Below are 9,532 nucleotides of genomic sequence, written 5' to 3'. Positions count from 1 at the left end.
GCCGCGTGTGTACGAGGTGTACGGAGCGGAGCCGCGTGTGTACGAGGTGTACGGAGCGGAGCCGCGTGTGTACGAGGTGTACGGAGCGGAGCCGCGTGTGTACGAGGTGTACGGAGCGGAGCCGCGTGTGTACGAGGTGTACGGAGCGGAGCCGCGTGTGTACGAGGTGTACGGAGCGGAGCCGCGCGTGTACGAGGTGGACGGAGCGGAGCCGCGCGTGTACGAGGTGGACGGAGCGGAGCCGCGCGTGTACGAGGTGGACGGAGCGGAGCCGCGCGTGTACGAGGTGTACGGAGCGGAGCCGCGCGTGTACGAGGTGTACGGAGCGGAGCCGCGCGTGTACGAGGTGTACGGAGCGGAGCCGCGCGTGTACGAGGTGTACGGAGCGGAGCCGCGCGTGTACGAGGTGTACGGAGCGGAGCCGCGCGTGTACGAGGTGTACGGAGCGGAGCCGCGCGTGTACGAGGTGTACGGAGCGGAGCCGCGCGTGTACGAGGTGTACGGAGCGGAGCCGGGCGTGTACGAGGTGTACGGAGCGGAGCCGCGCGTGTACGAGGTGTACGGAGCGGAGCCGCGCGTGTACGAGGTGTACGGAGCGGAGCCGCGCGTGTACGAGGTGTACGGAGCGGAGCCGCGCGTGTACGAGGTGTACGGAGCGGAGCCGCGCGTGTACGAGGTGTACGGAGCGGAGCCGCGCGTGTACGAGGTGTACGGAGCGGAGCCGCGCGTGTACGAGGTGTACGGAGCGGATGCCGCGCGTGTACGAGGTGTACGGAGCGGAGCCGGGCGTGTACGAGGTGTACGGAGCGGAGCCGCGCGTGTACGAGGTGTACGGAGCGGAGCCGCGCGTGTACGAGGTGTACGGAGCGGAGCCGCGCGTGTACGAGGTGTACGGAGCGGAGCCGCGCGTGTACGAGGTGAGCGGAGCGGCGCGTGTACGAGGTGTACGGAGCGGAGCCGTGTGTGTACGAGGTGTACGGAGCGGAGCGGCGCATGTACGAGGTGTACGGAGCGGAGCGGCGCGTGTACGAGGTGTACGGAGCGGAGCGGCGCGTGTACGAGGTGTACGGAGCGGAGCCGTGTGTGTACGAGGTGTACGGAGCGGAGCCGTGTGTGTACGAGGTGAGCGGAGCCGCGCATGTACGAGGCGTACGGAGCGGAGCCGCGCGTGTACGAGGCGTACGGAGCGGAGCCGTGTGTGTATGAGGTGTACGGAGCAGAGCCGCGTGTGTACGAGGTGTACGGAGCGGAGCCGCGTGTGTACGAGGTGTACGGAGCGGAGCCGCGCGTGTACGAGGTGTACGGAGCGGAGCCACGCGTGTACGAGGTGTACGGAGCGGAGCCGCGCGTGTACGAGGTGTACGGAGCAGAGCCGCGCGTGTACGAGGTGTACGGAGCAGAGCCGCGCGTGTACGAGGTGTACGGAGCAGAGCCGCGCGTGGACGAGGTGTACGGAGCAGAGCCGCGCGTGGACGAGGTGTACGGAGCAGAGCCGCGCGTGTACGAGGTGTACGGAGCAGAGCGCGCGTGTACGAGGTGTACGGAGCAGAGCCGCGCGTGTACGGAGCAGAGCCGCGCGTGTACGAGGTGTACGGAGCAGAGCCGCGTGTGTACGAGGTGTACGGAGCAGAGTCGTGTGTACGAGGTGTACGGAGCAAAGTCGTGTGTACGAGGTGTACGGAGCGGAGCAACGCGGAGGTGTACGGGGCGGAGCCGCGCGTGTACGAGGTGTACGAAGCGGAGCCGCGCGTGTACAAAGTGTACGGAGCGGAGCAGCGCGTTTACGAGGTGTACGGAGCGGAACCGCGCATGTACGAGGTGTACGGAGCGAAGCCGTGTGTACGAGGTGTACGGAGCGGAGCCGCATGTGTACGAGGTGTACGGAGCGGAGCCGCGTGTGTACGAGGTGTACGGAGCGGAGCCGCGTGTTGACGAGGTGTACGGAGCGGAGCCGCGTGTTTACGAGGTGTACGGAGCGAAGCCGAGCGTGTACGAGGCGTACGGAGCGGAGCCACGCGTGTACGAGGCGTACGGAGCGGAGCCGCGCGTGTACGAGACGTACGGAGCGGAGCCGCGCGTGGACGAGGCGTACGGAGCCGCGCCGCGCGTGGACGAGGTGTATGGAGCGAAGCCGTATGTGTACGAGGTCTATGGAGCGGAGCCTCCTGGCGGGCAGAGATGCCGTTTCCCTCACCGCCACAGTCCCGGTCCGGCATCCTCCAGCTCCCCTGCACCTGCTGCTGCTGTTCCACGCACCACGTACAGCTTCCCGGGCACTGTGCTTAGGCCGCGAGCGCCGTCCTAAAGAGTCCCCGGCCATTTGCCGAAGGACCATTCCTATATAAAGCACCTCCTCCAAAATGGAGGTGCCTGTGCAAGGTTGTTGTTTGTGTGCTAACACTGTCCTCAGCCCTCAGGTCCCGCTGCCTGTCAGTCCTGCACGCCAGCCTGTCTGTCAACCGTGCCCGCCAGCCTGTCTGTCAGCCGTGCCCGCCAGCCTGTCTACCCGGATCACCTGTCAGGCCACCTGCCGTGCCCGCCTGCTTGCCAACCCGGATCACCTGTCAGGTTACCTGCCGTGCTCTCCCGCTGTACCTGTCAGCTTCAGCCATCTGACCCGTGGGAGTCGCCTGCTCTCACACAAGGTCGGTCCCAGTGTGGCACCTGGTCCACCTACCCGGTCCCTCCTTGGTTCACGGAGTCGACTAGGCCGCCGTGCGACCAGTAGGCACTTAGTTACGCCCCTTTGGTCCCTCCTTGCATCCCAGCATAGAGGTTTCACCACCCGGATCCGTAACAGTTTGCACAGGCCATGAAACCCGGTGGCTCCCAGGCTCCTTTGCTCTCTGACCTGTACCAACAGGATACTATCCTGTCCTATCTGCGGACAGTCAACTCCTATCTGGACGCGCTGTCCACCCCTACTGTGTCCACCTCTATCCAAGCGGCACCCGCTCCAGCGGCACCTCAACCCTGGGCGCTGTGGACCCTGGCTCTCTGCGCCTCCACGTTTTGGTGGTGATCCCGTACTATGTCAGGGCTTCATAAATCAGTGCACGCTGCACTTTGAACTCCTGACACACCAGTTCACCTCCGACAGGGCCAAGGTGGCGTTCATCATGTCTCACCTCACTGGAGAGGCGTTGGTGTGGCTTAACCCTTTGTGGGAGAGAGGGGATCCTCTGGTGTCCGATCTTCAGGCTTTCCTCGCGGCCTTCTGGAAGGTGTTCGATGAGCCTGGACGAAAATCTCCTACTGCCTCCTCACTTCTCCGACTCTGCCAAGGGAGTCTCACTGTGGGCCAGTATGCCGTACATTTCCGAACCCTCGCATCTGAACTTGCCTGGAGTAATGAGGCCCTGGTGTCCACCTTTTGGGAGGGCCTTTCCGGACGGATCAAGGATGAGCTAGCCGGTCGTGACATATCTCCCTCCCTGGACGACCCGGTGTTATTAGCTACCCAGATTGACATTCTTTTCCTGGAACGCGCTAAGGAGATGAACCGTGAGAGGAAACCTCCGCGCCTCGCTCCCGTCATCCAAAGTCCAGTCTCGCAACCTGCACTCCCCCGGGTGTCTTCTCCAGAGCCGATGCAAATTGACCAAGTCAAGATGGTCAAGTCTCACCAGGAGACCCGTCGTGCTGAGGGGAGTTGCTTCTATTGTGGCAATAATGAGCATCTTATCCGCTCTTGCCCAGTGAGACCGGGAAATTCCAGTGTCTAGAACTGCTCGGAGAGGTCGTCTTAGGCAAGAATTTTTCCTCTCTGCCCTTGACTCTGTCCGTTTCCGTTACCAGTGGTGAGACCCACTTTTTTGAGACTACCCATCTTGATTCCGGAGCTGCTGGGAATCTCATCCAACAGGCCGTTGCGGAGCATTTTCAGATTCCTACCATACGTCTGGCGGACACTTTAGCAGTCTCCTCTGTGGATGGAAACCTTCTCCCTGAAACCATCTTGCTGGTCACTGAGCCGGTAACTCTTCAGGTGGGAATGCTGCACTCTGAGAAGTGCTCCTTTTACGTACTGTCCGGTCTCTCTCATCCCATCTTGCTTGGCCTGCCTTGGTTACAAAGACATGAGCCCGTCCTGAACTGGAGCTCGGGAGAGGTGCTCCGTTGGGGTCAGGAACGCCATAAGACCTGTCTGGTTCCAGTTCGTCCTGCTCAACCCCTGTCTACTCCGGCTAACCTACCTGGCCTGCCAGCACCCTACTGGTCCTATGCGGATGTTTTTAATAAAAAGGAGGCAGAGACACTACAACCTCATAGGCCGTATGATTGCCCCATCGATCTAATACCTGGTGCTTCACCTCCTCGCGGGCGAATCTACCCCTTGTCACTGGCCGAGACCCGTGCCATGTCTGAATATATCGAAGAAAATCTTGCTAGGGGATTTATCCAGAAATCCACCTCTCCGGCTGGAGCAGGATTATTCTTCGTCAAGAAGAAGAACGGCTCTCTTCGTCCTTGTATCGACTATAGGGGCCTCAACCAGATTACCTTCAAGAATAAGTACCCCCTGCCACTCATCTTGGAGCTGTTTGACCGCCTAAAGGGCGCAAAGGTCTTCACTAAACTCGACCTGCGTGGGGCGTACAATCTGGTCCGGATACGCCAGGGAGACAAGTGGAAGACTGCATTCAACACCCGGGATCGTCACTACGAGTACCGCGTGATGCCCTTCGGTCTCTGTAATGCTCCAGCCATCTTCCAGGAGTTAGTAAACTATATCTTTCGAGATCTCCTGTATTCCTGCGTGGTGGTGTACCTGGACGATATCTTGGTGTTCTCCCCTAATCTGCCCTCTCACCGGAGGGATGTTCGTCAGGTACTGCTGAGGCTCGGGAAGAATCGACTGTATGCTAAGTATGAGAAATGCCTCTTTGAGCAGACCTCCCAGCCATTTCTGGGGTATATCAACTCGGAGACCAGACTGTGGATGGATCCCGAGAACATGTCTGCTGTCTTAAAGTGGCCCCGACCAGAGGGGTTGAAGGTTATTCAGCAGTTTCTGGGATTCACTAATTATTACCCCCTCTCCATTCCTCATTTCTCCTCCCAGACAGCTCCGATCTCTGCTCTTACCCGTAAGGGAGCAAATCCCAGGGAGTGGTCTCCTGAGTCAGAGAATGCCTTTATCTCTCTTAAGCAAGCCTTCTCCTCAGCTCCTGTGCTACACCGTCCTGATGGCCATAAACAGTTCTTCCTGGAGGTTGATGCCTCTTCCTCCCGATCCGGAGCAGTGCTCACCCAGAAATCCTCGTCCGGGCGAATGGTGACCTGCGGCTTCTCCAAACTCTTCTCTCCGGCCGAGCGTAATTACTCCATAGGAGATCGAGAACTGCTGGCCATCAAATTAGCTGTGGAGGAGTGGCGCTACTTGCTTGAGGGGGCTCTGCACCCGGTGGTCATCTACACTAACCATAAAAACCTCACGTATTTGCAGACCGCGAGAGACTTAACCTTCGTCAGGCCAGATGGTTTTTGTTCTTTGCTCGATTCTGCTTCAATCTCCATTACCGCCCGGCAGACAAGAACATTAAAGCCGATGCTCTATCCCGCTCTTTTGTGTCTTCCGAACTGGAGGAGGAGCCTCTACACATCATTGATCCCTCCATCTACCTACTGGTAAGACCTTTGTAGCGGCTCAAGATCGGAAGAGGGTCTTACTCTGGGGCCATTCATCCAAACTGGCTGGCCATGCCGGCCAGAGGAAGACACTTCTGCTCATTGCCCAGCACTATTGGTGGCCCACCCTGCGCAAGGATGTTGCGGATTTTGTCACGACTTGTTCCTCTTGTGCCCGTAACAAGATACCTAGGCACCTTACAGCCGGTCACCTCCTTCCTCTTCCCGTGCCTTCCGCTCCGTGGCAACATATTGCAATGGATTTCATCACGGATCTCCCTGTATCGGCCAGTTGTACAGTCATTTGGGTGGTCGCCAACCGCTTCTCCAAGATGGCTCACTTCATCCCTCTGCCTGGTCTTCCGTCTGCACCTGTGCTGGCTAAGGACTTCATCCGTCAAATCTTCCGTCTCCATGGCTTACCCCTCCACATTGTCTCGGACCGAGGAGTTCAGTTCACTTCTCGCTTTTGGAGAGCCACGTGCAAGCTGCTGGATGTCTCTTTGGATTTCTCTTCTGCCTATCATCCTCAGTCAAGTGGAAAGTATCAATCAGATCCTTACCAGCTTTCTTCGGCACTTTGTCAACGCTCACAATAGCGATTGGGTTGAGCTCCTGCCCTGGTCCGAGTTTTCCTATAACAACCATGTGAGTGAGTCCTCTGCTAAGTCTCCATTTTTTGTGGTCTACAGTCAACACCCCCGGATTCCGTTTCCCATCTCCACTGCAGTGGACAATCCTGCCACGGAGTCTCTCGTCAGTGAATTTTCTGTTATTTGGGAAGACACTAGATCTGCGCTTCTTCAGTCCTCCGAGCGGATGAAGAAGCATGCTGATAAGAGACGTCTGGATCCGCCTCAATTCCGTCTGGGAGACAAGGTCTGGCTTTTCTCCAAATATGTCCGTCTCAAGATACCATTATATAAGTTGGGTCCACGGTTCATCGGTCCGGTCGAGATTCAGAACCAAATAAATCCAGTGGCTTACAAGCTGAAACTCCCGGCCTCCTTACGGATTCCCAACTCATTTCATGTGTCTATCCTCAAACCTGTTGTCCTTAATTCTTTCTCTGATGATCCAGGTACCGCTCCAGCTCCAGTCTCCGCTGAGGACGTCTTTGAGGTAGAGAACATTTTGGCCATCAAGAGGGTAAGAGGAAAGACTTTCTTTCTTGTGGATTGGAAGGGGTTTGGAGGTGCCTGTGCAAGTTTGTTGTTTGTGTGCTAACACTCTCCTCAGCCCTCAGGTTCCAGTGCCCGCCAACCTGTCTGTTAGCCATGCATGCCAGCCTGTCTGTCAACGGTGTCCCGCCAGCCTGTCAGCCGTGCCCGCCAGCCTGTCTGTCAGCCGTGTCCCGCCAACCTGTCTACCCGGATCACCCGTCTGGCTACCTGCCGTGCCCGCCTTTTTGCCAACCCGGATCACCCGTCAGGCTACCTGCCGTGCTCTCCCGCTGTACCTGTCAGCTTCAGCCATCTGACCCGTGGGAGTCGCCTGTTCTCACACAAGGTCGGTCCCAGTGTGGTACCTGGTCCACCTGCCTGGTCCCTCCTTGGTTCACGGAGTCAACTAAGCCGCCGTGCGACCAGGGTCGGTCAGAGTAGGCACTTAGTTACGCCCCTCTGGTCCCTTCTTGCATCCCAGCACAGAGGTTCCACCACCCGGATCCGTAAAAATGTCATGTGTTTGGAAGCTTCTCAGACACACCTGTGGATGTATTTTAATGCACACCTGAAACACACTGCTTCTTTGTGCAGCATCATGGGAAAGTCTAAAGAAATCAGCCAAGATACCAGAAAGAGAATTGTGGACTTGCACTTGTCTGGCTCATCCTTGGGTACAATTTCAAGATACCTGAAGGTGCCTCGTTCATCTGTACAAACAATTATACGCAAGTATAAACAAGATGGGAATGTCCAGCCATCATACCGCTCAGAAAGGAGATGGGTTCTGTGTCCCAGAGATGAACGTGCTTTAGTCCGACATGTACATATCAACCCAAGGACCAAAGCAAAAGACCTTGTGAAGATGATGGCGGAAGCTGGTAAGATTGTGTCAATATCCACAGTGAAACGAGTACTATATCAACATGGGCTGAAAGGCCACTCTGCCAGGAAGAAGCCATTACTCCAAATGAAACATAAAAAGCCAGATTAATGTTTGCAAATGCACACAGGAACAAAGACCTTAATTTTTGGAGACGTCCTGTGGTCTGATGAAACTAAAATTCGACTTTTTTGGCATAATGACTATTGTTACGTTGGGAGGAAAAAGGGAGAAGCTTGGAAGCTTAAGAACGCCATGCCAACTGTGAAACATAGGGGGGCTGCATCATGTTGTGGGGTTGTTTTGCTGCAGGAGGGACTAGTGCACTTCACAAAATAGATGGCATCATTAACAAAGAAGATTATGTGGCAATACTGAAGCAACATCTCAAAACATCAGCCAGGAAGTTAAAACTTGGGCGGAAATGGGTCTTCCAAATGGACAATGACACGAAGCATACTGCCAAAATGGTAACAAAGTGGCTTAAGGATAACAAATTCAATGTTTTGGAGTGGCCATCACAAAGTCCTGATCTCAATCCTATTAAAAATTTATGGGCAAAGCTGAAAAGGCAGGTGCAAGTAAGGTAACCTACAAACCTGGATCAGTTACACCAGTTTTGTTAGGAGAAATGGGCCAAATTCTGACCAACTATTGTGAGAAGCTTGTGGAAGAATATCCCAAACGTTTGACCCAAGTCATTCAGTTTAAGGGCAATGGCAACAAATACTAATGAAATGTATGGAAACTTTTGACTTTGCATTAAGTAATAAAAATGCCTTAAAAACATTCTCTCTCTCTCATTATTCTGGCATTTGGCAAATATAAAAAATTATGATAATCCTAATTGACCTAAAATGGGAAAGGTTTATTTTTATTTCATGCCAGATATTGAGAAAAACATGCATATGTGTCTTTTTATATAGTGTATGTAAACTTCTGATTTCAACTGTATATATTGTATCATGTGCCCCCCAAAAATCTGCACTTTATTCCTCGTTTTTGAGTTAGTTACTCAAATCTATACTGCTGATGTCAATACAATGCAGTTTTTTATTTTAAGGCCCCGGTAAGGCCCCGGTCCCACTATCAGTATTCAGTCAGTATTTTTTCTCAGCAATGGGGGATAAATGCAGGAATTGGTGACTTGTTTCTATTATACCTTTTCTCTGATTGTTCCTCACCTCATTTTGTCTCACTCCTGAGAAAAAATACTGACAGAATACTGATAGTGGGACCATGGCCTAAGATCACTAGTGTTTCTAGTTAGGTAAGGATGAGGTTGCTTTATTATTTAACTTTCATTGCAGGGGACATTGGCTTCATCTGGAATGGGCATTATGGTAAGTAGGGTTTACTTTAGAACAATAAAAGGTCTCTGTGTTTATTTCAAATAAAATATTTTATTCATGGTGTTGTTGTACACTGCTCAAAAAAATAAAGGGAACACTTAAACAACACAATTTAACTCCAAGTCAATAACACTTCTGTGAAATCTACCTGTCCATTTATGAAGCAACACTGAATCAATTTCTCCTGCTGTTGTGCAAATTGAACAGACAACTGGTAGAAATGATAGGCAATTAGCAAGATACCCCCTATAAAGGGGTGGTTCTGTAGGTGGTGACCACAGACCATTTCTCTGTTCTCATCCTTTTGGGCTGTTGTTTTGGTCACTTTTTCATTTTGCCATTGCTCTCACCCCTACAGGTACAGTAGCATGAGGCGGTGTCTACAGTACAACCCACAGAAGTTGCTCAGGTAGTGCAGTTCACCCAGGATGGCACATCAGTGCGAGCTGTGGCAAGAAGGGTAGCTGTGTCTGTCAGCACAGTGTCCAGAGCATGGAGCAGAT

The sequence above is a fragment of the Phyllobates terribilis genome, unplaced genomic scaffold (genome assembly GCF_046119375.1).
Source record: "Phyllobates terribilis strain yellow unplaced genomic scaffold, ASM4611937v1 Scaffold_200__1_contigs__length_3551848, whole genome shotgun sequence".
Classification (NCBI taxonomy): domain Eukaryota; kingdom Metazoa; phylum Chordata; class Amphibia; order Anura; family Dendrobatidae; genus Phyllobates; species Phyllobates terribilis.
This window is presented reverse-complemented; position numbering follows the sequence as displayed.